Raw genomic sequence first — 26475 nt, 5'->3', positions numbered from 1 at the left:
GATTTGTTTCTCTTATAACTTTAAGTTTTGCATTAAGATTAGATCAAAGAAGGCTATGTTAATGAAAATGTGCCCTTTGGATAATTTGGTGAGCAGAACAGTTTACTTCGTACAATGGAGAGAAGAAGCTTTAGGAATTACTAAAACCTGGGTTCTAATCTCCATCTTCGCTACTCCAGGGGCTGTGTGTGGCCAGTGGCAACCCCAATTTCCCTCAGCCTCTTCATGTTAAAAAAGAGATGATGGTTTATGATTATTAAGGTTCTTTCCATTTCTAAAAACTATTTACAGCACACACCCTTGTCAGGGGTTCTGCCTCTGTTTCCACTTTCCATTCAAGATTCCTATATGACAGAGCTTATCCTAAGTTGGACTGTGTTCACTATGACCAGCTCTGTGCTTGGCACATTGCAGATACAGGAATATTCATTGGATGAATAAAAATTCTTGAGACCCCTGGGTTTCCCAGTTTTTGCCAGAATAACTCTAGCAGTCTTGTCAATTAATTACACTTTTATTTCCTTTCTCATATTGGCATAAAATCTTGATCTAAGTTTTCTGAAGGGTCATAGCCAGAATTAAAAACCATTTCCTGGTCCTGTTAGCAAAGGAGATGGTGCTCAGCTGTAGGCATAGCTTCCTAGAGACCCCCACAAATAGCTTTCCTCTTAATACATGCTGTTCTGATGTTGAGGAGAGTTAATTAATGACTCTAAATAAGAAAACAATCAAATCTGTCTGCGGTCATATGAGTCAGAGCAGACCCAGATGGGGAGCCAGGTCCTTGGCCTCCAAGTGCCCTCGGGAACAGCAATAGCAGCCTTGCTCCATGCATCAGAGTCTTGCAAAGCCCTAACCTAGAAGGGGAAAGAATGACTCAAAATGGATTGGAGACCCAGCCTGATTTGAGGCATTTTCTTAAAAGGTGAGGGCCCCTATCTGTGTGTTGTGCAGACTGAGATAGAGAGAGGAGAAAAAGCAGAAGTCCGTTCCTCTCTATTCTCTTCAGACACCTAAACAACAGCTACTGAATGGGGAGTTCTCAGGCAAGGCCCCTTGTGCATGTGGCAAGATTGGGGCAGTTGCACTGCCACCCTAGGAGGACCAGAGGACATGTAGCTTGAAGCATATCAAACCCCAAACCTGCCTCCCTTCAGGCATCCTGCAGCCACATATGAAGACAGGACAATGGTTATGATGACATAAAGGTAGAAATGTGATGCTTCCCTGAGATTAGCTGAAGTTTACATTACAACAATGAAAACTTTTATTTTGGAGTTAGAGACTTTGCTGTAAATATTTGAGAATAGGAATATGGGGAAGGAACCCCTTAACAATATCCAGGTGTCCTCATCATTGGAACTGGACAGTGGCAAATGAAGATAAGCCCTATTTCTTTGGTTCTGCATGTATTCTGTGAAATAATATCAGCCTCCTCATTTTCCCACTATTCTTGCAGATTATTTTGATGATGGCATTTTGATGCCATCTAGGCTTAGCTTCTTGTGAAATTGTTCCATTCTGGAAAGAAAACTCTGAAACACTGGCCATGAGGATCATTATACTCCCCTTTCTCCTCCTTGGTAATCAAGTACAGGTATCCTTTTTGCAGGATAATATGTAAAGTATTGTGGTAATATCCTTGATGCATTTGAAAGGACTCTTTATGGCTTATGTCTGAATCTTTGTTGGCCCCCAATCCATTCCTCTAAAATTTGGTTAGAATCTCATAGAGGACAGTTCAAAACTTCAATTTTGCTTCTACAATAGCAGTAGGAAAAAATAGTGGTAAGAGCAACCTCTGCAGTTTAAGAGATCCAGATTGGAATCTAAACTCTTTTTCTTCTGATCTGTATAATCATGGGCAAGCCCCTTTCCTCTCAAAGCTTCATTTCCTCATCTTGAAAGTGGAAACTACCACTACCATCTACCTCATAGGACTGTGAGGATTAAATACATTCTTACATTTGAAAAGCCTGACTCAGAAATGTTTCCTCTTATTAGCTTGTAATTCTTTAAATAGGGTTTGCCAATGGGTTCATTTGAAGCGATGCAATAAAAGTCTTTATAGCTCTGTTGCCTCCTATTTCTTTCTGTGATGATGAGCTTTAGGGAAATCCTCACAGAGGCCATGCTCGTCAGAGCTTGCTTCTACTCCATGCCCTAAATCCTGCCTTCCCACTAGTGGGGTGGAAGCCAGTGCTCCAGAACCTCGGACAGCTCCACTCCTTTGTGACTGCTGGCAGCCCAAAGGAACTGGAGAGATTTGGGGGATTTTCCCAGAAAGGCTGCATTAGTGTTTGGAATTAGGAATCTCAAGGGCTTCATTCTCATTCGCAGCATGCATGCTATTTGCTTGCATCCTCAGATTCTTCAACATGACCAGTTGTCCTGGAGAAATTCTGAGGAGCCTCTCCTCTTCAGAAACCCGTTAACTACACCCATAAGATTTACTAAATCTTCACCCCCTTTCCTTCTCTCCTGTGAACTCCAAGGATTTTTTTGAGCCCAAGAACAGAAACACCACCCACATCTTCCTGTATCTGCTGATATTTAATTTGTTTGGCTTCTGTACAAGGATTAAACATTCTTGATTAACTTCAAGTGAAAGTAATAATGTATGAGCATGAAGAAAGGCTTTACAAGACAAAGAGATTCAGGTATGAATTAAAAGAAACATAAAATAATGTTATTGCCTGTAGGTGATGTTAAGCGCCATTCTCTAATCAGAACAAGCAGGTGGTTCAATTTATGAGATAATTTAGCTTTTCACTCTTCTAATGCAGAACACAACACACATATGCAGTCACCTTCTGAACAGGCAAGGAAGAGATTAAGTCCTATTTTTACTTTATGATACTGAGTCACATAGTTCAATGCAAATCACATGGATGCCAAAGTAAGAACAATACCAGGTATTTAAATACCTCCTTTCCTTTGAGGAGCTCTAAAGATTTTGTGTCTGTGTGAAATCCCTTCAGAGTAATTCTGGGAGAAGAGACACACGTCACCAGACGAGGATTTAAGACAGCATGTTTCATCCATCTCCCCTACTGCCATGATTTCACGATTAGGTCTGGAAGAACCAGTGTTTGCCAGTTCTTTGCACTTAATAGCCTCTTGATTTCTACATTTTCTGGGCCATATTGTCAACTAGTGAAAGAAAGCTTATCTTTGAAAATATGTTATTGACTAATTTAATGATGAGGAAGAGAGAAGGATAAAATGGAATAAGAAGGGGAGGTGGGAATCATAGTGGGTGAGGAAGAGATAAATAAGATACCTAAAACATCCTGAGCTTGATAAGATTTTTCCACGCATTTTCCTCATAAGCAGATTTGATGCCCACCCCCCCAAATGGACAGAAATGTGGACAAAGGCATTTTGGCCCTCTTCAAATACTTCTTCCTTTTTTTTTTTTTTTTTTTAAGATTTTATTTATTTATTTGACAGAGAGTGAGTGAGAAAGCACAAGCAGGGGGAGTTAGCAGAGGGAGAAATAGGATCCCTGCTGAGCAGCGATCCAGATACACATGGGGCTCACTCCCAGGACCCTGAGGTCATGATCTGGGCTGAAGGCAGACCTTTAACTAAGCCACCCAGGTGCCCCTTTAAATAATTCTATATGGGCAAGGACAGTGGCAGTTCCACAGCTTGAACTAGTTTGAAGGAAATGCTATTAAAAACATCAACCTAGGGATCCCTGGGTGGCGCAGCGGTTTGGCGCTTGCTTTTGGCCCAGGGCGTGATCCTGGAGACCCAGGATCGAATCCCAGGTCGGGCTCCCGGTGCATGGAGCCTGCTTCTCCCTCTGCCTGTGTCTCTGCCTCTCTCTCTCTGTGTGACTATCACAAATAAATAAAAATTAAAAAAAATAATTTAAAAAAACATCAACCTAGGACTCCAAAGGCAGACAGGGAGCCCCCAAATAGAAGGGTTTGTGGTTTTTACCTAACAGGGCCCACACCCACCCGGAATCTCCACCCTACGGGAGAGTGTTAGTTGCAAAATTACTACTTTTCCCAGTAGAGGTCGCTGTGGGTACCGGCAGTGGATACTTGTTGAGACTGGACCAGGCAGGGCTGGGCTGGATGGTGGCTCCACTGCCTGGTAACTGCTCTTCCTATGGTTCCACTGACAGCAGTCTAGCCCCTCATCCTACGGGAAGGAGGTCTGTGGTGGGGATTATCTCAAAGCTATACAACGCATTTGCTGTAAAAGCACAATGAAACTGAGGTCACTTGCTGGAAATGGGCATGTCTGTGGGAGAGCTGTCATCCTCAGAGGTGTCCACTCACAGTAGTATCTCTGTCTCACTAGTGCCCTCTCTGTAGTATACCTGGTATTACTGAGAGGCTACCTGCCAATAACCAGCAACCTAGACCTATGGCCCTTCCGGACATGAAAGCCAGACTGAAAAAATTTGCCTTGCCACAAAATCTCACACCCACATCATAAGGGACTGTGCTGATGAGCGCCTCAAGCCCCATCTGGAAGCCCACGTGGAGGGGTAGGGCGGAATTCTGGGCCTCAGGGGGCCCATTACAGCAAGATAAGGTTTCTCGGAGATGGGAAAGGCAGGACAATGGTAAGGAATGTTAAGGTCAGACCTGAGACCCCAGAAAGGCTGAAGAGGGCTCCACATACTTGTAAGGTCCTATCTTCTAGACCACACCCCTGCATGCAGGCTAGGCCGAAGGCAGCCTGAAGCTACCTTCACCCTGAGGACACACACTGAGACCTTAGGTTATTACGGTGGCTTTAGAGTGGAAGGGGCTACTACCCTGCCTCCACTCCTAGCATCTAAGGTCAGCAGTAAGTGGCTCCTCTTCTCACAACCACACACAGCCAGATTCACAAGCTCACCATGACACACACATGAACACTGGAGCACACACTGGCACATTCACCCAGTCATACATGTTCACACTCTGATCCATGCAAACACCTTCGGAACCCGGAATCAAACTTGACCTAACGTGGTTGATGGGGCACAGGGGCGCCCAGTCAGGATGGCCCTCCAGACACTGGCCCACTTAGGTCTCCTGTATCCGGAGCCTCCCCCCCCCCCCCACGCCCCCGCCTGTCCGCGTCCTCGTGGTCACAGGTCTTGAATGTCTCCCAGAAGGGACCCTGATTACCATCGCACACACGGCATCCTGGGGTGCCGGGCCGGCGTAGGGGGTGATGTGCCGGAAAGAAGGGTGCGGGGCATAGTACCCAGCCAGGGCGCAGCCGCCTCCTCCCTCGGGATTTTCCATCCCGGCTCGCGCAGGCCCGAGAGGAGCGAGCGCGCTTTGTCTCCCGCCCGGCTCCTGGCGTGTTTCCGCGGAAGCTCTCTCCGCGCCGCGCCCGGAGCCCCCCCTTCCCTGGCCGCGCCCCCCGCCCAGCGGGTGGCGCAGGCCCGCCAGTGCAACGACCGCCGCTTTGTCCTACGGAGGATGCTTGGGCCGAGCGCAAAAGCCGGGTCCCCGAAGCGGCCGCCGCGCGCCCTAGAAGCAGGTAGCCAGGTCTGGGGCGCGCCTTGCATTTAGCCGAGCAGCCCCAAAGGTCTGGGGGCGCAGGGGAGTCTCCCCCGAGCTTCGGAGTGCCAGAAAGGGGACCCGCCCCGTCCCGCCCGCACGTGCCCATCCTCGTCGGGCTCCCTGCAGCGGGCGAGGCGGGACGGGGCGGGGCTGGGAGGGTCGTCTCGACTTTTGGCCCTTGGCCCGGATCCAGGTAGAGAGGGCCTAGGAGGTAAGGCTCAGGTAGGGAGAGGTAGGGAGGATCCCCTCCACGCCTCTTACTTTCCCCCACCGCACATCCACACCCAGCCCACTCGGACCTTAGGCGAGGGGCCCTGAGCATGAGCATCGAGGACCCCGAGAATCCGCCAGTGCCCTCCGGTGCCGGCCACTTCCAGCACAGTGGAGAAGGTCTCCCAGCCTTAGTCCTCACATCCCAACCCCCTCCCCCCAATAGCCTAGGCGGGTCCAAGTGGGAGGAGGAAGAGCCCCCCGGCTCCATCCCCATCCCGTTTCTCCTCTTCACAAAAACCTAGGCTTCAGGAAAGGGGTGGCATGGAAAGAAAGCATCTATCTGACATCCCAACAGCCCCCCCCCAATAAGCCCGGGCAGGTCTGAGCACAGGAGGAAGAGCCCCTCGTTCTCATCCATCGTACCCAGACCCCCTTTGTAACCTCAAGCAGTACAGGTGTGGGGAAGGGTCCGCCTGCCTCAGAACCTTTCATCCCGTAACTCTCCCTCCCGTCTTCAATGATCCAAGCAGCCTCGTTTTCAAGCACGGGGGTGGGGGAAGCTCCAAGCTCCCCAACGCCCTCTCGGTAGAGATGGGGGGGGTCCCTCCAGCCCTTGCCCCTCACACTCTCACACTGCGCCTCCACCATAAAACAAAAACTAACCCAAGCAGCTCCGACTTCAGGCGCCGGGCCACAGGGAGGCCCTCGAGTCAATCAGCAGCTCTTCGGGACAGATGGTCTTGGGGGCGGTGAGGAGAGGTCCCATGAACTCCCCAGGCCCCCTCATATCTCAGTTCATTCCCTCCCCAGTGAAACAAAAGCGAACCCAGCAGCACCGACCTCAAGGAGGAGGGAGGGCTGTCAGCGCTCGGCAGCGCAACCAGCTCCTCTGGGCTCCTCACTGCCCGGCTTTCCCGCGGTGGCTCTCGCGGCGGCGGCGGCGGCGGCGGTGGTGGCGGCGGCGGCGGCGGCGGCGGCGGCGGCGGCAGCGGCGGCGGCGGCGGCCACCGCAGCTCTCGCGTCCGGAGCCTCCCTCGGACTCAGCACCTGGAGCTGCGAACAGCTCCGCGCCTCATTCCGCTGACTCCGCCTCCCCTGCGCCGCCGTAGCCAATGGCGATCTTGGCCCCGCCCACGAGGCCGCCCATTGGGGGCGCCTACTCCGTTCTCTTCTGCCCAGCCTGCTGGTTTCTCCGGCTCTCCGTCAAGACCGCATCCCCCAGAGACTGCCGGAGTTTTTGCACAGCCTTCTGGAACTTGTAGTCCTTTAAGGACGCGGAGGGGGCTTATGCCGCAGGCAGGTAACCGAAGGTGGACTTCATTTCCCAGGGTGCATGGAGCAACCGAGGCGCTGAGGAGGGCGGGAGGAACTGTTTCCATAGCAAAGGCGGCTGGTTGGGGACTGCTGACGGAGAAATGGGGCAGGCCGCGGGACCGTCGGGTTGTGCGTGACTTCGGGCAGCCTCTTGGGAGGGCGTTTCGATTTTTTTTTTCTTTTTTCTTCTCGATACCCATCACTGGACTTTGGGCCTCAGTTTTCCTATCTGAGAAGAAGGGCTTGGATCCGATCCGTCCTCCTGCCCGCGCGGTCCGCGGGCATGGGGCAAACCGAGGTCGAGCCCTTTGGTTTGCCGAGCAAAGGTGAGAGAGGACGGAGGAGACCTGTGGCTTCAGAGTGTGGCATTCTGAAGTTTATCCCTTTATTTTTGTCTCGATTTATCATGGAAGAGCGCTTTACTTCTAGTCATATCCCTTGAAGCAGGCCTTCTCCCCCCGGTCTATCCCCTCCCAGACTGGCCTCCCTACACCACCCCCGATACCGCAACATCTCCCCCGGGGTCGCCAGAGGGCGCTACTCACGCTTCCGATTGCCTATGGAATTAAGCCCACACTCCTCTCAACGTTGCTCTAAAAGCCCTTCTGAATGTGGTGACCACCTCGTTCTTGCACCACCCCGAACTTCTTGGTAGCTGGGAAGCCTTAGCCACCCGTGTTCTCTCGCTACGGTGGTTCCCTCCACCCTTGCACTCGACTAACCGCTCGCCCTCTTCAAGCCCCAGCCTAGGCGTTGTCTCATCCGTGAAGCCTTCCTAGATGCCTGGCTGCATATTAGGTACCCCACCTTGTGTGTGTGAACCGCGCCCTCTACTTCCCCTATCTACTTGCGTGTTTGTGTGTGTATCCGTTTTCCACATTAGTTTGTAAGATTCACAGAACAGGGGCCATGTCTATATTATTAATACTTACAGTCCAGTGCCTATCGTGTCTGGCACGTAGTAGGTACTTCCTAGATATTTGTTGAGTTGAAAATGAATCGAACAGTAATTGAATTTTATTCACACCTCCATGCTCTTCCATTTCTTAAGGTTGCATATTTCCCATTGCTGGAAGGATTCAACCAGAAGGATGCCACGGCGGTGAGGAAATGTTTATGTCATTCATACAGTGGATTGGAATTTTGCCTGAATGCTTTGGGAGCCCTTACAATCCTATGAGCTAGCGATTGGTAGATTCATGCCAATCATTCCTTGGAAGTCTTGTCAATTCTCCCCTAAATGTCATCAGTTCTTCATGTTCCTCTATTTCTAGCTGTTTGCCCTTCTCCTTTTTTGTGCCTAAATTCCCTGCCTCCCACTCCCTTTCTGGGAAAGATCTTCTGCCCCTGTCAGTTATGAAGTAATGACAGTCTGAGATCCCTGCCCTTCTTCAGTTCTCTGCTCAGCATCATAAGGCTCTGGTGCTGATGTCCCATCTTGATAACTAATTTTTTTTTTTTCTGAATCTTTTCCTCTCAGGGCTCTGGTGTTGGCCAGATGGTCCAATTAATCCCACACATGCTTCATATGTCACCCCATCCAGACTTTTGGGTGTATTTCAGCTAAAGCATTCTTGGGAGAATGCCCTAATATATGGGTATAATTAATTCATGGCCAAAGAAATAACCAGGGGGACTATTACCCTGAGCCTGATTCAAAGCAAAAAGACAGATCCTGAGAAAAAAGAAACTGTCATCCTTGAGTTGATGACATCCACGAGGGAAGACTAGGATTGTTGAAGAAGTAAAATGGGTTGCATTGGGGGAAGCACTAACGGGACCTCTAAGAGGCATGGCAAAAGGGCTTTGATCCAGGCTAAACCCTGAGGGAAGATCACTAGAGCTAGGTAAACAGATGAGGCCTCATTACTGAAGATGAGAAAACTATAAGGAGGCGGGGGAAATGGGATTTGTGCTGACACAGAGTGTCTAATTCTGTAGAAGCAGTGAGAGTAGAGGTTGTCAGAAAAGCAGGTGGGGGAAGACTAGGCCACAGAGTGGGCATCAACAGAGCATTGGCAGAATATCAACAGAAGGCTAGCAAAGAACTGCCTGTAGCCACAGCTGAAACTCTGAAGGTCAGCTTAGCACTTAAGGAGTAATGCTAGTTTTCAGGAAATTGTTGCAAATAGTGAAAAAGCCAGGGTACCATGATTCTTCCAGAAAGCAGGGATTAAAATAGCACTGGTTCAGCCAAGTAGGGTAAGGAAAGCCGGGTTCTAATTCTGACTTTGCCTCTGATTAGATGTGTGACGCTGGACTGGACCTGATTCTTCAGTTGTAAAATGCTATATTGGTGTTAGGGAGCAGCTAATAAGATGGAGATAGGGAATCCAAACCCATTTACTAGCTAGGTGACCTTGAACAAACTACATTATCAGATCTGTAGTTTGCTTATTTGACAATGTTGTAATAGATAAGTGAGGTAGCTTATGTAAAGCACTTCACAAATATTAAGCACTTAACATATGCTATTCATCTTCAATTATCAGAAATTGTTTTGACTATGAATAAACAGGCATGAGGTAATGTCCTGAGTAGCCTGGATTCAAATTTCCGTTCTCTCTCTTATTAGTTGTATGGTTTTGCTTAGGCATATACTCAATACCTTTGTTTTATCATTTTTTTTAAAGGGTGGCCTTAGAGCAGAGAATGGAATTCTAGCTGCTTGGAAGCTAGAGTTATAAAGGATTCCAGGGGAACATTAAGCTAGCCTCCTACCTTGTTAAAGGGGGAAGTAAAGGTCTCAGTGAAATTCCATATGTCTTCTAATTAAGTAATGAGGGGATTAACCAGAATGTTGAAGGGTTGAAGTGATTAACCAGGGCTGAGTGTTGAAGCGCTTAGTATACTAGGCTGAGGAATATAGCTTTATTCTAAAGATAATGAAGGTTTTTATGGATACATGCGTTTTGTTTTTTTGTTTTGTGTTTTTTTTTTTTTTTGAGACCTGCATTTTGAACAGTTCTAGGGCCTGTGTGGAGAATGGACAGGAGAAGATGAGGCTAGGATGTAGGTCAGAAGCTGCTGTAGTGATCCAGCACAGCATCTATGAAGATAGAAAAGAGGGGGCAGATCTGAGATGTATTACAAAGGTAAATATTCAAAGGACTTTGTGAGTGATGAGCTGAGTGCACAGAGGAGAGTGGTGAGTCAAGGATGATATCCAGGTGTCTGTCTTGGGAAATTTGGTGAATGGATGGTGCAACTTTCCCCCAAGGTGAGGAAAAGTTAAGGAGCAGGTGGGTTTGAGGTGAGTAGGAGACATCCAGGTAAGATGTCCATTAAGTGACTTGGAGTTTGGCTTAGGAGAATGCCTTAATATTTAGGGATTCATGGCCAAAGAAAAAACAACCAGAGGGACTATTACCTTAAAACTAATTCAGACCAAAAAAAGCAGGTCCTGAGAACCTTTCATCTTTGAGAGATGAGAGATGTGATCCAGAAAAAGAATCTTAAGCTATCAAGTTGTGAGCATATACATCATAATTGAAGCCATGGGAATAGATGAAATTCTTTACTAGAGAAGATCAAAGAGAAAACCAAAACCCCTTGGGAAATACCAATATAGATAACACTTGGGAATGGTTTTGAAGAGGAAGAGGGAGAAAACCAGAAAGAATGTAGAATTGAGAGACAATTTTGTTTTAAGTTGGGAGAGATTAGGACATTCAAAAATGCTGATGGGGAAAAGTCAGTAGCAGTATAGTTGAGGATGAAGGAATGAGAAGGGTTGACAGGTGAACTGAGATCAGTTAGAGGGTAGGAGGTGGTAGGGTTCAGAGTGAGTCTCAGGTAAGAGGAGGGCCCACTTTTCCTTTGATATGGGAAGGGATAAAGGAAGGAGGAGTTGGAGATGCAAGTAGGTTGATAGTCAATGGGTAGGTGGTTGGGAGGTGGGCTCAGGAAATGGAGGCACTTCATACCTAATGGCCATTACTTCTCATGGGATATCAGAGGCAAGGGAATCTGCTCAGCATGAGGAAATGAGTTGGAATGGAAAGCTTGGAAAAAAAGTGAAAATGTTCAAGCTAGCTGCTGTGGAAAATAGGAGAGAAAGCTAATAGCAACCGACAGGCACTGCAGAGCAGTGGTAAAGACCTGCTGAGCTTAGAGGTGATGGATTTGTAGGGGCAGTAATTTGCGGGGTTATAGGTTTTCTTCAGCATCCTATTAGTCCTGAGATATGCATGGAGGAGGCCCCTTGTGAGACTGATCCAGGTCTTGGCTTTGCTGGACAAGGGAGATAAGAAAGCAAGGAAGTTGGAAATGTTGACAAGAGAGTTAGAAATACTAGTCCGCCAAGAGGAAGGAGGTGAAACCAGGATAGCGTGGGCAGATGAAAGGAATGGGGTTCTCAGTGTAGCAGAAGATAGATATGATGGGTGGGAGGGCAGGGAGTGCAGTGCTGATCGGAGGTAGAGGAACTCTGGTCAAGGGCACTGGCTGGAGTGGACAGAGAAGATCATGGGAAGGTATTGAAGACAATTTTGTAGGTCACTGGCAGGTCTTCCAGAAAGATGAAGGAGAGAGGAACCCCAGTAGCCCTTGTCAAACTGTTTAGTGAGTGGGAAGTTAACAGATGGTAAGGAAAATAGATAGGGTGCAAGATCTCTGACATGAGTGTCACAGAAACCAAGATGTTGGAGAGCTAAGAAGCCCTCTTACCCTCATAAAAGCCATGAGCTTTCTTAGCAGTATCATTTGAACATCATCTACACATGATCAGTTTTATACATACCTAAATCGCAGAATGTCTAGGGATAAACTTAACAAAACAAAAACCAATTCTAGATTTCATGATGAAGTTGTATCAACCAAGTTCAATGTAGTGATTCCTGCAATTTATATTTTGGTATAGTTTGTAGATTTGAGTATGTGCATATCAACTAGAAAATGTGTTTAAGAATTTTGCAAATTTCATTTCTTAGCAACGATTTGTTTTCTCATTTTAGAACATAAATTAGAGAACTTGTGTTGATTTTTTTTTAAATGTAGAGTTTAGAGCTTAATTCATGCCTTTGAAATGCCATGAATTTGAAATGCAGCCATTTTCCTTTCTGCATCCTTGAAAAGGATTACAAGGATTTTATTAGTTTTTCAGATAATCTTGCCAGCACATACAGCCTTCCCACAAGGGTCTCCTATCAGTAATGTTGGGTTGTGATTGACGTGGTAGGAGTGTTGTATGTGAGCTTTGTAAGACAAGTCAAATAAGCAGCCAACTTCAGGATTTTCCAAACAGCAACTCAGTATACAATTATGGGAGTTGGCATAGAATATGAAATGTGAATCTAAATGTTTATTGAGAAAAATGATCTTCCTAATTTTTAAAGAAAAATGACAAAATCAGTTAATTGCATTGAGCAATCTTTGTCTTTAAAAAAAGCAAAATTACTTAAAAATATTTTTGTATGGTTGATATGTCTTTGTAATGTTGGAGTAGGTTTGCTATTCCAGCCCCTGGGAACAGTGGGTGCTTAGAAAATATTTTGTAAATCAATTCATGAATGTTATGATAATCTGTTCATTGTTCAAAATTCTTCCTTTTATCCTAAACTCTCTCCTAAAATATTCTTGTAAAAGAATGATTCTTTTTAAACATGAGTCAAATCATATCACACCTCTGCTCAAACTCTTCTAGTGGCTTCTTTGTCTTGAGAGCCAACGCTGAAGTTCTTATGATGGCCCACAGGACCGTGTATACTCTGACTCCTGTAGCATCCATCTCTGCCTTGTCCCGTTGGCACCCCGTGCTTCAGCACATAGACCTCCTTGCTGTTCCTGAGTACACCACCTATACTCTGGCCTCAGGGCCTTTGCACTTGCTATTCCCTCTACTTGGAAGCTCTTTCCCTAAATATCCTTATGGGCATCCCATCTGCAATGGCAGTCTTTCCTCTTCTGGCACTCTCTATTCCCCCTTTCTGTTTTGTTTTCTTTTTCCAATAGCACTTATCACTATCTGACATATTATACATTCTCATATGTGTTTATTTTCTGTCTCTCTCCCATCCTCACTCCTCCAGTAACCCACTATAATAAACTATCCATTAAGGTATAGACTGTCTACTTTTTTTTTTTTTACTGCTTATTCACAGCATATGGCACAGCACCTGACACATAATAGGTACTCAGTGAAACATGTTAAATGGATAAGAATAACACATCATCCTTAGTATATAATCCTAACATCTTTTTATTTTTCCACATTACAGTCTACATGTAGGACACACACACAAGTCTTTCATCTTCTAGAAATCATAGTTTAGATATAATTTTGAGTGCTGCTTTTTTTAATATAAAATGTAATAAGGATTTTCTCTTGCTAAGATTGAATTCATTTGTTCAGTTGTTCATTCACTCATTCATTCAACAAATATCTAATGAGCTGTTTTGTGTTCCAGGCAGAGCTGGATCTGTAAGTGGTAAACAGGATGCAGGACTTGCCCTCAAGGAGCAAAGCTTCTTTATAAACACCATCTGTAATGATTGCCTAATATTCCATCAAAACCATACTATACTTAATTTCTTCCCTATTTAAGGCTTACTGCTTATTATTAATAATGGTGTAATGAATATTTCCAAGTTTATAGCACTTATCCTTTTAAATTGTTCCTTAAGGTAAATTCCTAAGTGAACAGTTACTGAATGAAAGTATTAAAAATAATTTTGGTTTTTGGTACTACTTGCCACATTGATTTCCAAAAAAGTGGTCTTCATTTTACCCAATCACCATCATGAATGTTCCAGTTTTATCACAACCTCTCCAGCATTAGGTATCTTTCTGTTTTAGCTAGTGTAAAGTATAAAATTCTTCTTTTTATTTTTACATGTAATTGGTATCTAATAAAAGTGCCTTTTTTTTTTTTTTGGTCATTGATTAATTCAGTGGGTCCCTAGAAGACTCTTGGAGGGCCATTGTCCTATCTTATGGATCATAAATGATGTTTAGCACACATTGGAGGCTTATAGCATCTTAGAGTTGGAAGGAATTGCATTCATCATCTAATTCAACTAAAATTTTTGGTAGATGATTCTCTAGCCTGTTTGCATATCCCTGGTGATGGAAACTTCACAACCTCATGGGGAAGTCTGTCTTCTTTTTGCCAGGCCTTACAAGTGTTGAAGTGGCAATGGGTCCCAATGGCTCCCACGTGGCCCCAGTTCTATCCCGTGAAGCAGCAGAGCCCACTTGCCAGATGTTAAGGAACCTCTCTACCTTGGCTGTCCCACTCTGCAAATGTGGCCAGACTAGAATGTTTAATCCAAGGTAAGTCTGGCAGGCCCAGAGGCCAAGACACTGTCCTGCCCATAAGTCTTTGCAGTGGTATGTCAGCAGCCTCTTCAGCTGGTTCATATGAAATTTAAGATTAACTGAGATTCTAAGACTATCTTTAAGTGACCTGTTGCCAGACTTAGTTCCTTATCTCACACTTCTGTAGTTGAATTTTTAACCTGAAAACAAGACTTTGCTTTTCTCTCTATTTTATATCAATATATTGATAGAGAAGCTGCACTGGTCACATTCCTGCTGTCTAAAATTGGAATAATAAGAGTCATTCTGGCAACTTCATGTATTGGTGTGATGATTGAGTTGGACATTTGTCAGTCATTGTGGTTGCCTGGCAGCTAAGCCTCCTTCCTGTGCTTGAGGAATCCTATGCCTCATCAGGTGGAATCATCTTCCTTTACAGCTAGGGTGTGGGCATAAGCTTGAGGCTCTGGCTCCTCCGGTCAGACAAGCCCCCTCCTCATGCAACACTTCACCAATTTTGTGTGTGTGTGTGTGTGTGTGTGTGTATTTTTATTGGAGTTCGATTTGCCCACATATAGTATAACACCCAATGCTCATCCGTCAAGTGCCCCCCTCAGTGCCCGTCCTCACCAATTTTGAATTGGAAGCCAGGAACAGCAAAGGAGTAGGGTCTGCTTTGTAACCCTTTTAGTGATTTGATGGGTACAATCTCAGTTTCCAGTGACAGCAATTTTATGGGCAGCACCCAGTATGAGGGTGTCTGTAGTGTAGGTGGCAGGAATGGTAGTCCAGATTCAGTGGTCACAATGATGTCTTCTTAGACTACTGTTGAGTTGGGGTTTAAGGCATTGTTTCTGACTGTGTGCTTCCAAGCCTGATTTTTCTACCTTCTTGGAGATTTTGTGAGCTATTCACTCTTTTAATTTATGTCCTTTGCTGCGCATGTCAGCCAAAGTTAGTAATTTTTGCTTATGACTAAAAATCCTAACCAATACATTCAGGATATGAAAAGTGTATTGGAAGTGCTAAGCACCACACACATACAATATATTGTTGTTTGGGACTTTGATTCTTAACTAGTAGGTGTGAGGGGTGTTAGGGGAGGTAGGCCTGAACTCTGTACCTGCTGAGAGTTCAGACAGGTCTAGCCATGCCTGAAAAGCTGGCTAGTGGGAGGGTATAATGGCAGGAACTTGTGGGCTGAACACTGGCTCAACAGCTAAAGGCTGACCTCTGACTCAAAGGCAGCTGTTATGAGGATGGAAGCTGCCAGAGGGCCTGCTGGACACACATAAGTAGATTGGCTGCTTTCTCTCTCCTACCCTTGGACAGTTACCAACAGCCAAGGCCAGGAGATGGGGCTAGACTGTTAAGCAGGTCTCTTGAGGTTGTGTAGCTGCCCTTGGGTGTCCTCATTGGGGTAGAAGAAGAAACCTGTCTGGATATGCTCCCCACCCCTGGAATCACAAGAGGGATATGAGTGGGTTGGTATTCTATCCCATACTACCTTTAGGCTGCCATTCATCCCACTGAGCTATAGCTTGGCTTTCCAGCCCAGCCTAGCTGTGGCTTTCCAGAATCCTGCCTTGCATACTGCCATCTGAACCTATCAGTCCTGGTGTCCCAGTGTGGGGCTGAGGCTGGCACTTCTCTTGTGGTCAGTAACAGACCCTTGGGAGCTTTGTGACATTGAGATTAACCTACCTGGGGACTTTCTGCTGTGAACTCCAGAGGACCCCCAAATCAGCTCTGTTGGGTGTGTGTATGGGGGATGGTACTCCTGCCTTAGGGCATTCCCTGATCTGAGTATACAGTGAGCACTCATGCTGGCCTGATCTCTGCCATTGCCCATACCCTGGTGCACCTCCAGGGAAGACAAAGATCATGATGTTAAGGGTCATGTATTGGACCCGGACTATGGTCATATCTGAAATGTGGTAGCACTGAGCATTGTTCAAAGAAATCCTCATAGGAAGCTGTAGGTCCCTCCTATAGCATCTGATTTTGTGATGTTAAAATCATAACCACCAATTTTAATCCTCTTGCCAAATATGACTATATATACATAATATTATTTTCAAATCAAAACAAATAAAATAAAATCCACTATAAAAACAGCATAGAAAATAAGTTCTTAAACTTTATCATTTGATTTAGGTTGGCTTTCAATGCCAAAGTTACTCTGTGTCAAGTAGTACCCTGGCACTTTCCGTGCTTTCTTTTGCTAATCTTCACCATAATTTCATGAACAAGGTACCATTTTAGTTCCTATTTTACAGACAAGGAAGCTGAGGCCCATAGAGATTAGAGGATTAGCCCAAGGTCACACAGCCAGTAAGTGGAAGAGCTGGGTTAGCCATCTACTGTCAGAGCCTGAGAACCGCCCTTCCCTCAGCCCATTCCATTGTGGAACATCTCTGGCTATTGAAATTTTTCCCCTCACATGGAGCTAAAAATCTGCTTCTTCCTTAGTACCACTTCTGTTTCTGCTTATGTCAGTAGCCCACCATAGCAACCCCTCATCTCCCAATCTTTTAGCTCAGTTCTCTTAGTCTAGTAATACCTGAGGGCACGTCAGCTTCTTCTGGGAACGTCCTAACTAATACCTGAGGGCACGTCAGCTTCTTCTGGGAACATCTGAACTAGTTTGTATTAGCCAAATCCTTAAGACAGTCACTTAGGAAGGTTATTATGGCTGGGAAGCTCTCTAATTTTCTGATTACTTTGACTCCAAAGATACTGGTGTGCAGTCTTTCCCACTACTGGCAAGGTCATGGCAAGAAGGGGCAGCCCGGGTGGCTCAGTGGTTTGGCACCTGCTTTCGGCCCGGGTCATGATCCTGGAGACCCGGGATCGAGTCCCATGTCAGGCTCCCTGCATGGGACCTGCTTCTTCCTCTGCTTGTGTCTCTGCCTCTTTCTCTGCATCTCTCTATGTCTCTCATGGATAAATAAATAAAATCTTAAAAAAAAAAAAAGGTTATGGCAAGAAATAGTGAACCTAGCCACAAGTCTTAAAAAAGGACTTGGGGGGCAGCCCCGGTGGCACAGTGGTTTGGAGCCGCCTGCAGCCTGGGGTGTGATCCTGGAGACCCGGGATTGAGTCCCGCGTCGGGCTCCCTGCATGGAGCCTGCTTCTCCTTCTGCCTGTGTCTCTGCCTCTCTCTCTGTGTCTATGAATAAATAAATAAAATCTTAAAAAAAAAAAAAAGGACTTGGTAGAAAGTTCTTCTCTAAGAAAAATGTTAGGAAAACAGTCTAAACAGTAGAAATAATATCAATATAGTGTTAAGGATTGTACTGCTGAATGGGAATCTTCTGTCCCCCTGTCTGGAAGCCAGGCTTCATGAGGGTGGCAATTTTTGCTAGTTTTGTTTTCTGTTTGTATCTCCAGGTGCCTAGAATTGTGCCTGGAGCATAGTAAATATTCAAATATTTGTTAAATGAATTAGTACAGTTCTACCTCTGGTGTCACTTCCTCGGGTTACTAAGTTGTTTTGGAGAATAATGTGATCTCCCAAGTGCATGGGTTTGAATTTCTTTTTCCATTACCTCACCGGCAATTTTTCTAGTTTTGTTGTGATCTTGATTCATAAGAAGGTAACCTTAGCCATATGTAAAGTACGTTGGATAAATAACTCTGCTTCAAAAACAATTTGGTTTGTTCTTGTAAACTTAAGTATAAACTGGAAATTGGTTCAGCCTGGTAAAGGGCAATATGCAGGAATTATTGGATTTCTACTTTCCTATCTTTTGGAAAAACATTCCGTGGCTTTTTGTCTTGAATGTTGAGCTTGAATTCAGAATGTGAATTCATTAAGAAAAAGCTAAGTGAGAGGATTGTTGTCCTTATGTTTTTCTCTTTGTTTACATACAATAAATGTTCATTGTTAAAAATGAAAACATGGATAATAAAAATGATGAATATAGAAACTACTTATAGTTCTATCACTCAGAGGTGATCACTGTTACCATTTCTCTGTTTATATCAAATACTGAGGGGTGCCTGGGTGGCTCAGTCTGTTCAGTGACTGCTTTACGGCTTAGGTCATGACCCCAGGATCGAGCCCCGTGTCGGGCTCCCTGCTCAGCAGGCAGCCTGCTTCTCCCTCTCCCTCTGCTTCTTCCCTCTGTTCGTGCTTTCTCTCTCAATCTCTTTCTCTCTCTCTTTCTCAAATAAATAAATCTTAAATAATTTTTTAAAAAAAATAGTGAAATTAGTTAACATGGTTATTGGTTCAGGGAAGGAGCCCCATTTTTCTGATGAAAAAGTGAATGTAGGAGATCTGGTTCCGGCCCAGGTCCACCTGTGCTAAGAGCAGCAACAGATGTGAGCCTCCAACAAGACACAGTTGACAAATGGATAGGGTCACCCCCAGTTCACATCCCAGAATCTGACCTTAGAAGATGACCCAAGAAGTAGCAGAAGGCCAGACTGGGAGGGAGTAAGGAAAACAACTTTGGCCTGGCTGAACATCCCAGATGTGACAAATTTCACCAAGTTTTCCTAGAAACAGAAGTGTCTTTTCCTCAGAATTGAATATAATCTTGGGAGAGTCTGCCTGGGGATAGCTCGAAGTCAGAAACACAGACCGTGCAAGCAAGGCTCTGGGGACAATGAGGGTGGTAAGCACGAGGACTCACTGGGTAATTGCCTGGTTTGTCTTCGACACCAGTTTTCTTCTACATGGATTTTCTAGGGAGAGGCCTTGTCACTTCTGGTTTATGACTCACAGCAGGAAAAGGTGGACATGTGTGTGAAGTGCACCTGAGGTCATGTCCTTGGCATCTTCAAGCCGCCCTGTATGGGATTCCTGGGAGGTCTGGAGCATGGCCCTAATGACTTAGGATTTTCTTTAAACTTTTATACAAATTTTATATTTTCTTCCATATTTGTCTTACTATTAAAATAATATATATATATATATTTAAAGATTTTATTTATTTATTTGAGAGAGAGAAAGAGAGAGAAAGAGAAGGGGAGAGGACAGACGGAGAGGGAGAGAGGGAGAAGCAGACGTCCTGCTGATCAGAGAGCCCAATGTGGAACTTGATCCCAGGACCTCGAGATCATGACCTGAGCCAAAGGCAGATGCTTAACTGACTGAGCCACCCATATGCCCATAAAATAATATTTTAAAAATTCTTAAATGAAATTGATGTTCCAGAGTGTTAGGTATATAAGCACTTTATGTGAATGTTGGCTGAATGAATAAATGTTCACCTCAATATCCATAATATTCTTGCTCAGGTTGTAGAAAGTCTGAAAAGACATGATGGGACCACTGGGCTGGGAGGTAAAGAAATGAATACTCAGACACCTGGGTGGCTCCGTTGGTCAAGTGTCTGCCTTTGGCACAGGTCATAATCCCAGGGTCCTGGGATTGAGCCCCACATCGGGTTCCCTGCTTAGTCTGCTTCTCCGTCTATTGCTGCAGCTCCACCTGCTTGTGCTCTCTCTCTCCCTCTCTCTCTCTCTCAAATAAAAAAATAAAATATTTAAAATAAAAAATTAAAAATAAATGAAATTAATACTCTACTTGGCACCACCTATATGCCAGCTAAGGTGCCAGGTGTTTTACCTACATAGTCTCAGTTTAATCCTCTGACCTTACAAGAATCCCTATATTATAAGCAAGTAAGTGGAGAATCAGAGAAGTTAGATAATTTCTCAAGGTCTGGAATGGGTCAGAGCCAAAATGAAAATCCTGGTCTGTCTGGGCTTCTGCTGTCTCCATATACCATGCAGCCCCCTGAGGCCCATCAATTTCTTAGAAATTTCATGGGGAATGTGGCCCATTGCTGTGTCCTGGGGGCATTAAAGAAACTCTCCCTGCTCTGTCTTCTTGTACTTAAGGCCGAAAGTACAGGGCTCCCAGGACTCCCATAGTGGGCAGAAGAAGGCAGCACCTCTGGGGGCCTGGGGCACTCTCCTCATTCCTGAACAGGACAAATGGGAGTACCCTGGGATGCTCCATGCAGACAAGGGCCCACTTGCTATGTTATTTCAGGATAACAACCATTCAGGGTGGTGGTTGGCATTTTTAGCTTGTTCAATCTTTTGAACTCTGTTCCTACTGTGTTATGGCTCAGGCTCAAGTTTCACTGTCTCCACTCATCCATGTGTTGAGTATCCCTGGTTGAGGGACCCACCACAGCTTTGTGGAACTCTCCAAAAGCACAAATTACAAGGTTGTAGATTATTCACAGATGTCCAGGGGGGTTGTTAACATGATTGTTCAGTGAGGGCATTGTGGTCCCTGGAGCAGATGTGGCCATTTCACCTTCCAGGGAGAGCCCATGGTGTCTTTCTTCTCCTTAGGTTAAGCTCAAGGCACCCTCTACTCTTTCTTCCAAAACTCTTTCCCTGAGGTACAGGGCAGGCAGGTGGATAGGGCACTTGAGCCCTGAGAGCTGGATTCCTTAAGGCAATTATAGGTGGTTGAAAAAAAAGTAAATATGGTGTGAACCCACTGTATATAGGTTAGAGAAGGAGCTGGAAGACATGTTCTTGCATATTCACTAGCTTCCAGTTCTCCTTTTACCTACCTGTAGTTTTACATTTTTCCAGCATGAACATACATTGTTTTTCTCATAAGAAAAAAGGGAACTAAAAACAAATCCTATTGTTGAATATTTAAGTAATTCTGATTTTTATGAGTATAAACAGTGCAGAGTAGGAGTAACCAGCTGAAAATGAGTTAAAAATTATAAAGCACAAAAAGTCTATCTCTAAATTCTGAAAAATGGATAAAGTTGCTTGAAGATGTTTAAGAGGCTGATAAAACTGCTGCAGTCTTCAGCAGCATGATTTCTATTCAAAAAGCAATGACTAGACATAACAGGGTTCATCCTGCTTATCCAGTAATAGTTCATCAAGTTGACCAAATTACTGCATTTTAGGAAATTGTAAACTTATCTTTCTAAGCACTTTCAGCACCAGTCACCTGCACAGGGGTGGGAAGTAAAGGTAAGAATCTCAGCCTGTTGTCACCTCTGAGTTTGTGGGGTGGACATAAGGCCAAGAGTTGTGGCATGTGCCCGTAGAGGCGTTTGACTCTGGTCACTGATGCAAAAGCAAGGTGGGGTGTGTGTCGCTACTTTGATGTTGAAAACATCAACTCCAGTCGTTTGAATGGCTTTTCTAACTACTATCTTTTAAGTTACAACAGATTATTTTCTCTTCTATAAAACAAAACTGGAGGGCCGCCTGGCTGGCTCAGTCGATAGAGCATGCAATTCTTGATCTTAGGGTTATGAGTTCGAGCCCCATGTTGGGTGTAGAGATTACTTAAAAATAAAATATTTAAAGAAAAAAATAAAAGAAAGAAAGAAAACTGGAAAAGTCTCTATTATCTGCCAACGCCAGCTGTTCCCAGAGCTGCTATCATCTACCCAGCATTCTCCATGGCCTTAAGCCCCGTGTCTAGCTGTACCCTCCCTGTCTACCCCAGCCTGGAATAATCCAGTTTCCCATCTTGTCTGAAGGACTTCAGAGCTGTTAGATTCTACTGGAACAAAAGAAAATTTGCACCACTGCAGAGATGTGATTTCCAGTTCAGCTAGCTCTTTGCCCCTCCTTTTATTCATACCTGGCCAGACACTAATTCCACTCCCCTATGGAGCCTGTTTCCTGTTTGTCCAACTCTCCTCAAATTGTCCACCCCACCACTGTCTTTATCACCAATGACCTCAACTTCTACTGCTTCAGGACAGTGAAGCCTATCAGGTTCTCAATTCCTCTCTTCCCTGCTTCTAAAAGGATCCACATGGCATTTCCAAGACAAATCCTTCTAGGTGCCCCCCTCCTATCCTTCTCTTGCCTCTTCCAAAATCCAGTACAATAAATCACCCTCTTTCTCAGATTGTCTAATCCTTCCTCTGTGTCTGTTTCCTTTCCTTCACCTTGCAAGCATAATTCTTTCTCATTCTGGACATGTGTCCTTACCTTTACTTTCTCTTCCCAGGCAGTTTCCACCCCACCCTTTATAAATAAACTTCTTGCAAGTAGCCCACATTTTGTGCCTCCATTTCCCCATCTTCTTTCATCCCCCACAAAGTTGGGTTCTATCACCATCATCTTACCAAAATTGCCCTTGCTAAAGTCACCAGCAGCTTCTTAATTGTCGAGTTATTAAATGACATCTTTTTCACCAGAACTGACCTTACCCCTGTGATATGTGATCAGTTTCTATAACTCCCCCTTAACACTCTTGTTTCTTTGGCCTTTCTTGTCCCCTAATGCTTTCTACCTGCTTCCACTGACCTCTCTTCATCTAACCAATCCTTCAACACGGGTATACCCTGAAATTCTGTCCTTGACTCAGCTTCTCAGCCTTTCTATCTCAGCTTCCTTCCATGAGCTTTTTAATGATAAGGGATTTGGGCTGTGGCCAGTGGCTGCCCAGCAGAGTTCTGTAGATCTGGAAACCATCGGGTCTCTTTGATCTCTAACACAGCACATAGCCTTGACACCAAGGAGTAAATTTCTAATGATGGAAATTTGCCATTGAACCCTTGGTGGATTGGATGAAGTAGGTCTTAGAGGTAACTGATATTCAACTATAAGAAGCCATTCCATTCCCTCATCCAGGATTTAGCCAACATGGGGGACATAGAGCTGACACACATGACGGTTTTATGCCCAAAGAAGGTAATTTATTGTACTGCTTCATGTTATAGTCAAGAGTTTTCTTTGTTGACACATGTAGCTCTAATTATTCATCTTTGTTGTTCCAAAGTATTCCATCATGTGGACATACTACTGTATCTACTCTCCCGAAAAACATTAAGCTTATTCCTATTTTTAAAAAATATTTCCCACAATGATCTGTAGCACTCTCATACTGGTCCCCTGTGCATACGTGCAGAATTTCTCTAGAGTGTGTGTGCATCTGGGACTTTACAGTGGATATGAAGTTGCTTCCCAAAGGTTGTGTCAATGTGTACTCCCACTGGCTTGCATAATAGTCCCCAACATTTGATACCAAAAGTAAAAATGAAAACCCCATCTGCCCCAATCTAGCCATTGACTTTTCTTTGCTCGCAGGCAGCTACCTGTTGCTGGAACACCCTACATGGCCATGTGGATATGATACCAGACCCCAGTGTCTGCTTTCCAGCTTTGCCTGGGCTCTCTGTGCTTTTTGGCAGACTTCTTGCTTAAGCCCTACTGGGAGAAGTCCCCGTGCTCCACATTGAAGCTATTTTCACCTTTTCCAGGATTGGAACTTACTCCTATAAAGTGCTTGTTGGCAAGCTAGTTACATAATTTGTGGGAAGTGGGGCCCCTTGTTCAAAAAGCAGGAAAAAGCTTTTTTTGTTTTGTTTTGCAGTTTCTCTCTCCCTTGTCTGTAGTGGTGTTTCTAATTCGGTGTTTAATGTTGCTCTTCCTCAGGGACAAGAGTTGTTCACAGTGCCTGGGGCCCTATGGTATAGTGTGGTGCACACACCCAACATGACCTTCCAGGGCTGATGCGGCCACTGGAGGAGGATGGTGGGCAGAGCAGAGAACCTGTCCCGGGGTGGGGGGTGGCACTGGGGGAATCCAAGGTGCCTAGCCCTTGGTGTGTATTCTGTTGTCCCATCAGACTTTGTTTACAAAATATCAACTCAAAGATAAAATTATTGGGGACTTTGAAGTGGCCACAATCGAGCATTAAATCCTGAGTACAGGGCCCAGTACAACTGTACTGGTTGCTTGTCCATGGAGCCAGCCCCTCAGGCCACACCCCTCAGACCCAGATGCCAAGTTCTCCTTGCCTGCTACACTCTTGATTAGCTGGAGAACCCACTGTGACTGTATTGAGTTTTATTGACATGGGTGTCATGTTTTTGCAGAGAAATCCCCAAATTGTTAAGTTTGTGTCTGTTTGGAGCTTGCATTCTTCCTTTTGTCCTCAATGGCTTTAGCCACTTAACCTAATTCTTCTCTTGGTTCTCTTTGCTTTAATAATGTAAGAGTATTTTTTGTTTACTATGGTTAAGCCTTTAGGTACCAAAATAATATCTAAAACTATTTGATGGAAAAGAATGGAAACTCCTTCTAGAGACTAAGCCAGCTATAGCTCTATTTGGTTAATCCATTGTGTGGTTCTTTGTCTAATCTTGTGAAATACAAAATCACCATGATAATCACCAGAAAAATAAGGGAATTTTGACTAACAAAACTATACTCCAACCGTAATAATGGTAAGGCATGATAATAAATAATGTAAAAGCTAGTTTTGAAATATTTCTGAACAAAATTGTTTTTAAAATTGTAAGACTAAAAAAAATTGTAAGACTATTTTCTTAACAAATATTGAAAATAAAAAATAATTTCATATTTTGTTCAATACGAGTAGAAGGCACTTTCAAAGTGAACTAAAATTGGATTTGAGTCAGAATGGAAAATTTGAAGTTCTAGGATTTCCTGAGATTGCGTAGCTAAAGACTTTGTAAGAAAAACCCTGTGTGTGTGTGAATATTCTTGCTGTTTTAAAATATTGGCCCCCAAAAAGGAATTTCTAAAAATAAATTCCATGTCAATTTTGTTTCTTCTTTTTCTTCTCCTTCTTTTTATAAAAGATTTTATCTATTTGAGAGAGAGAGAAAGAGCACATGGTGCACAATGTGCAAGCAGGGAGGGGGTGAGGGAGAGAGAATCTCAAGCAGCATCTGTATTGAGCATGGAGCCCAATTCCAGGCTTGATCTCAAGACCCTGAGATCATGATCTGAGCTGAAATCAAGAGTTGGACACTTAACTGACTGAGCCACACAGGAGACCCTCTTCTTTTTATTTTAATTAATTAATTAATTAATGAAAATATCTCTCTTCTTCTTTTTATTTTATTTTTTTTTTAATTTTTATTTATTTATGATAGTCACAGAGAGAGAGAGAGAGAGGCAGAGATACAGGCAGAGGGAGAAGCAGGCTCCATGCACCGGGAGCCCGATGTGGGATTCGATCCTGGGTCTCCAGGATCGCGCCCTGGGCCAAAGGCAGGCGCCAAACCGCTGCGCCACCCAGGGATCCCTCTCTTCTTCTTTTTAAAAGTTATTTGGGCTAACATAATTTTTTGCTATCCCTAGCCATTGAAATTTTCTAAAATACTGGGGTCTGTACAGCTACTAGTAAAGTTTGCTTAAAAAAACAACAAAAAGGAAGCAGTAGGGAACACCCACATTCTTGTTTATTTATAATGTAGCTACACATTTTTGCAGTCATTTATTAACTGATTCACCCAGAGCCTGGGGGGCAGATTCTGAATTTGTCTTATGATAAACAAAGAGCAGAGCAGCTGCTTGCCCTGCTTGAGGGGACATGGTAGTATGGTGACAAGGAAAGCAAGTTACATTTGTAGGGTGTTTGTTATGTGACACTTATTTAACACATATGCTTATTGAATCCTCACAACCCAGCCACTTGCAAGTGGGGAAACTGAGGCACAGAGCAGGGCAGTCCCTTGGCCAGAAGCCACAGAGACTATCTGGTTCAAACTCCTCTCTCCCTCTCAAGAACAGCAGGGAGCCTGGTGGTACTGAGCCCTGTGGTCTGGGGGAAGAAACTGAATGTTCTCTGAGGGCACACATGTCTCTGGTCTGGGTTTCCTTTCTCTGTTCTCTTCCCAGCTAGCTGGCCTTGGTCACTCAGGGCCACATGGATAAAATAGGCTGCTTTCAAAGGAAGACTCTGAGTGCCCTGTGTTGGCTGAGTCTTCCATGAGCCACAGAGGCCTCGAGGGAGTTCAGTTTCTCTGATGGGAGAAGATGAATGGCCTAGACAACCTTTACCCAGAGCTCAGCCCATGCAGGAAGAGCCACGCTCCACAGGCAGGACTCCCCCAGGTAGTCTGACACAGGGCAGAAGGGTTTTACAGATCCAGAACTGAGACCAGAGGAGAAGTGGTCTGCGTAGGATCTTGCAGCAAACTGTGGCAGAGCCTGGCTCAGTGCTGGGCTCTCCGCTGCCTTTGCCCTGGTTAGCATGTGCCATAAAGCTACAGATGGCTGTAGACAGCACTTGTGGGACTAGCAGGTGTTGGCATTGTGGTACCATTCTCATTCATTTGGAGCCCATGCTCCCAGCCCATGCTACTGAACCTCTGGCCCAAGGCTGGTGCAGGAGCTGCACTGCTAAGGCCAAGAGCAATGCATCAGGCCTTCAGGAGAGGCCCTGGTGTG

The 26475-nt window shown here is 44.8% G+C and overlaps 2 protein-coding genes across 5 annotated transcripts in view; one reads left to right on the top strand and one right to left on the bottom strand.

Annotated features, from left to right (window-relative positions):
* The window catches only part of SMPD3 (sphingomyelin phosphodiesterase 3), an 82339-nt gene extending 75501 nt beyond the window's left edge, over positions 1–6838 (bottom strand). The window contains exon 1 of the mRNA XM_072731635.1: positions 6579–6838. The gene's annotated coding sequence lies outside the window, so the exon portion shown is untranslated. The remainder of the gene's footprint in view (positions 1–6578) is intronic.
* Positions 6839–7087: 249 nt separating this feature from the next.
* Positions 7088–26475, top strand: part of ZFP90 (ZFP90 zinc finger protein) — a 94818-nt gene continuing 75430 nt past the window's right edge. The window contains exons 1-3 of one of the 4 annotated variants that reach the window (XM_026011565.2): positions 7186–7378; positions 8104–8154; positions 14166–14325. The gene's annotated coding sequence lies outside the window, so the exon portion shown is untranslated. Of the gene's footprint in view, positions 7379–8103; positions 8155–14165; positions 14326–26475 lie in introns of all 4 variants that reach the window. The other 3 variants (XM_026011564.2, XM_026011566.2, XM_072731630.1) reach the window with 3 other exon arrangements.

This window comes from Vulpes vulpes, chromosome 12 (genome assembly GCF_048418805.1).
Source record: "Vulpes vulpes isolate BD-2025 chromosome 12, VulVul3, whole genome shotgun sequence".
Taxonomy (NCBI): Eukaryota; Metazoa; Chordata; class Mammalia; order Carnivora; family Canidae; genus Vulpes; species Vulpes vulpes.
Note: the sequence above shows the minus strand (reverse complement) of the source record. Positions and strands in the feature narration are given on the sequence as shown.